We start from the raw sequence: 4,871 nt of genomic DNA, 5'->3' as shown, positions 1-4,871 counted from the left end.
CTCAAGCTGTTTTATAATGTCTTAAAGACAAGTAATGTGCTCTCATGCCGTTATAAAGTCTTGAAGGGAAGTACTGTGCACTCAATCTGTTTTAAAGTCTTGAAAGGATGTAATGTGCTCTCAAGCTGTTTAATAAAGTCTTGAAGGGAGGTAATGCGTTCTCAAGCTGTCTTATAAGGTTGTGAAGGAAGTTAATATTCTCTCAAGCTATTTTATAAAGTTGTGAAGGAAAGTAATTTGCTCTCAAGCTGTTTTATAAAGTCTTGAATGGAAGTAATGTAGCTCTCAAATTTTTTTATAATGTCTTGAAAGAAAATAATGTGCTCTTAAGCTGTTTTCTAAAATTTTAACGGGAGTAATGTGCTCTCGTGCTGATATGAAGTTTTAAAGGGATGTAATGTGCTCTCAAGCTGTTTTATAATGTCTTAAAGACAAGTAATGTGCTCTCATGCCGTTATAAAGTCTTGAAGAGAAGTAGTGTGCACTCAATCTGTTTTAAAGTCTTGAAAGGATGTAATGTGCTCTCAAGCTGTTTTATAAAGATCTGAAGAGAAGTTATGTACTCTCATGCTGTTATAAAGTCTTGTAGGGAAGTAGTGTGCCCTCAATCTGTTTTAAAGTCTTGAAAGGATGTAATGTGCTCTCAAGCTGTTTTATAAAGATCTGAAGAGAAGTTATGTACTCTCATGCTGTTATAAAGTCTTGAAGGGAAGTAGTGTGCCCTCAATCTGTTTTATAAAGATTTGAAGGGAAGTAACGTGCTCTCAAGCTGTTTCATAAGGTCTTGAAGGGAAGTAATGTACTTTCAAGCTGTTTTATAAATTATTTAAAGGAAGGAATGTGTTATTTCACTGAATTTTTGACTTAATTTACTGGACGATAGATAGGGAATTAAGAAAAATGAAAAACCATTTGGAACAAATGTGTTAATATAATATAACCAACATTAACTTTATATAAATATGCGATTCAGCGAAATAAGACCGAACGGGAAATAGTTGCTTTTTTTTACGAGCCATTGAGGCTGTAAGAATCTGAATAATCTCGAAACTTTTAAAGTGCTCCTCCCACACACGTGTCCAGTTGTCTGCATGCGACTTACTTTAATGATTTTATCTTTACGTAACAAATGTCTATTGAAATAAAGAGGTATTCGTTTAAGTCCTCTGAATTTTTGGTATTTATGACGTTTTAACTTTTCCTTCAACATCAGACTGTTATGTATTTTTATTCACCTTAATGTTACATACACCACGATGTATTTACATTCAAACCATTTAATTATATATATAGTCTAGTGCTAATGTTTAGAAAATCATGTTTTTTCTTGGCTACTTGCAATATGGATATGAGATTCATATTAGACAATATTTTTTAAACTTACCAATGAATTATTTAAAACGTCTCCTTATCTTTAATGAATTATACAACAGTAGTCTTGTTGATAAACATGTTAGTACTTAAGAAAGCAACTCTCTCTATTTAAATTGGCTCATGGCTAATATTCATGTTGTAATTAAAAATGATTTCAAACCAACTAACCAATAATAAAAATCTTGTTCTCACACTAACTAATGTCCCGAAACTTTTAATTACCGTCTTTTGAGTGGGACGACGTTTCGATTCTGCAGATGGCCTCAGCAAAGATATCGAAACGACTTTACTTTCAAGAAACAGGAGAGAAACACATTATCAAAGACGTCATCCCTACGTTGTCTTTTCTATCCTAAATGTTAATAACAAAATTAGAATATATCTTCGTTTACGTTAGTAACTGATGCATTAAAACTGAACTTTATAAACTTACATAATAAAGAAATAGCGTTCATTTTCAAGATAATTACAAGATACATTCATCTGGGCGCTGTACTAACAAAAACGCAGTAAAACATAACACTACATGTCTTGATTAGGATCATCATTCTGAGAAAAAAAAACGTGCTTTTGTTGACTGGATTCTGAGAGTTAATAGCTTTGATACTTCTATATATAGATATCTATATATATCTTAACCAAGTTTAACAAAATACATTTCATTGCTATTACTCTTGAACAACTGTCTATAATAATTTGCAAGAGTACCGAAAGAAATATATCCTTGTTCAGGTATACAAGATATTATATAAACATGTTTGTAAGTGAAAGGACAGTAACTGAACATTTCTAATTTCCTTACCTTCTTATCAGGCAATAAATGAATGGAAATATATTTAATTTTTTGAAAGGTAATTTTGTCAAGGTGTGTTCACTTTATTAAACACATTATGATGGGAAAGGGTATAAAGCCCAACAATTATACGTCTCTGATGTACTTACACAGCACTGATAGATTTACACTGGTCTGATGGGTTTCAACAGCATTGAGGGACTTACACTGGTCTGATGGGTCCAAATAGCACTGATAAACTTATACAGGTCTGATGGGTTTAAACAGCACTGATAGATTTACGCTGGTCTGATGGGATTAAATTGCACTGATAGATTTACACTGGTCTGATGGGTTTAAACAGCACTGATAGACTTACACAGGTCTGATGGGTTTTAACAGCACTGATAGACTTACATGAGTCTGATGTGCTTAAACAGCGCTGATGGATTTACACAGGTTTTATGGACTTACAAGGTATTGATACTACACAGGTCTCATGGGTTTACGCAGCTGCGACGGGCTTACATATTACTGATAATCTTACGCAACAGGTCAGATGGTCTTACAAAACACTGATTGTCTTACACGGGTCTGATGGGCTTACGAAGCACTGATAGAATTACACAGGTCTGATGGAATTAGAAAGCACTGATAGACTTACATGGGTCTGATGGGCTTATAAAGCACTGATAGACATAAGCAGGTCTGGTGGACTTACAAAACACTGATATACTTACACAAATTGTATGGGCTTACATAACACTGATAGACTTGCACGGGTCTGATGGGCTTATAAAACTGATAGACTTGCACGGGTCTGATGGGCTTACTTCGCTTATACAACACTGATAGGGTTGCACATAGTTCTGATGAGTTTACATAGCAATGATGGACTTACACAGGTCTGATGGGTTTCACTGGTCTGATGAACTTACACGGCCTCATGGGCTTACAAAGCACTGATAGATTTACAAATGTGTGATGGGCTTTACCACTCTGATTAACTTACACAACAATAATGGACTTACACCGTCCTGATGAACTTGGAAAGTTTGATTCCTAGGACTGATGCAACATCACAATAAAACTAGATCAGTAAGGAAGTATCGTAGAAAGAAGCGTATATTAAGAACATTACCATGATAGTTTGTGGTTCACTGTGAAAGAGGCTGGTTGTACCACAATGCCTGAAGACATTCTTGAAAAATGCACATTACTACTTTACCATAGATCTTTTCATTTTATCTTCGGATTTCTCTTATTTTTTTCACCTAAAATTCTCGTAATTGTGAGCCACCCAGTGAATCAACTGTACGTTTAGGGACTTGCAACGCCAAAATCCAGGGCTAAATACCTCGTGGTGGACAGAGCTCCGATAGCCCACTGTGTAGCTTTGCGCGAAAAAAAACAAATATAAGAACAACGCTATTGCAAAAATATTCTATTATTGCTTGCTATGGAGATGTAATTTAAGCAGAGTTCTTCAAACATGTAACATCGCTTTGAAAGGCTTATCTAAGAAAGACGTTTACAGACACAGTTATAGATTTTAGGACGAGATGACAACCGATGTTGTTTGTCAGTTACGACCTACTTTTTCCGGCGGAAGCACTTTTAAAAGTCCTGTTTTTAGAGATTCCTGTGGGCTTACAAACAAAGAGAGACCTTTAGGAAGTATTTTCATACTTATAAATTTAAGAGAATACTTCTTTTTTAGGATATTAGGCATACCATTCTATTCCCATTTTTTGTTCTATTATTTTGCTTCCGTTGGTTTCAGGAGACATGGCTTTAGCTGACTGGTGATGTAATATAAATTTCGGAGAGTTATACTATGAGAAGGAAATCGATTACGGACCTACAACGCTAAAATCCAGGGCCCGATTCTTCGCAGTGGACAGAGCACAGATAGTATAATGTATAGTTCTTTACATGTAGCATGTAACTTTTAACGAGACTTCTATCCACATACATCTGAAAGAAAAAGATACGCATACTAAATAAATACTGGAGTTTTATCATATGGAGAAATTATGTAAGGTGTGGCTGAACGACTGAGTAATAATTGCTATATTCGCGATTCTGTGGTCGACGTGTTTTCTGAACAAGAGAACCCAGATTTTTGTTCACAGGTTTTAATTGAAACATGGATTTTAACTTCATAGAAAAGGCCGATCGATGGATTTACAACGGAATTGAATCCACTGGTTTTGATATACTGTTGTTATTTCCGAGTAATGGAATGATAGCAGCTTTGACAAATTGCACCTCTGCGTTACCTTGTTAAACAAGTGAGGAATGAGAGCACCAGGTAAATTTTTAGGAAATGTGATTTTCGTCTACAAATTACAGTTATTATGGTTATCGATGTGAAAAACTATTGGAGAACACGTATAAAATCAATAGAAAACTTCATATCTCACAGAGAATATTTTCCAGAAAATGATCGATAACAAATGTTCAGCTCGTGTGGTATGTTTGTTACTATTAGAAACTAAACAAACAAATGTTTTGGTGAAGTTTTCTTAACCAGAAACATTAGTTCCTTATTTAAGATTAAGTGCCTTAAACAAACAAATGTTTTGGTGAAGTTTTCTTAACCAGAAACATTAGTTCCTTATTTAAGATTAAGTGCCTTAAACAAACAAATGTTTTGGTGAAGTTTTCTTAACCAGAAACATTAGTTCCTTATTTAAGATTAAGTGCCTTAAACAAACAAATG

General features: G+C 34.5%; 1 protein-coding gene across 1 annotated transcript in view; it reads left to right on the top strand.

Moving 5' to 3' along the window:
* LOC106477240 (voltage-dependent calcium channel type A subunit alpha-1-like) overlaps window positions 1-4,871 on the top strand; it is a gene marked incomplete at its 3' end in the record, with an annotated part of 233,638 nt that overhangs the window by 47,075 nt on the left and 181,692 nt on the right. The gene's annotated exons all lie outside the window — the stretch shown is intronic.

This window comes from Limulus polyphemus, unplaced genomic scaffold (genome assembly GCF_000517525.1).
Source record: "Limulus polyphemus unplaced genomic scaffold, Limulus_polyphemus-2.1.2 Scaffold164, whole genome shotgun sequence".
NCBI classification, from domain to species: domain Eukaryota; kingdom Metazoa; phylum Arthropoda; class Merostomata; order Xiphosura; family Limulidae; genus Limulus; species Limulus polyphemus.
The sequence above is the reverse complement of the archived record's forward strand: the minus strand, read 5'-3'. Positions and strand labels throughout refer to the sequence as shown.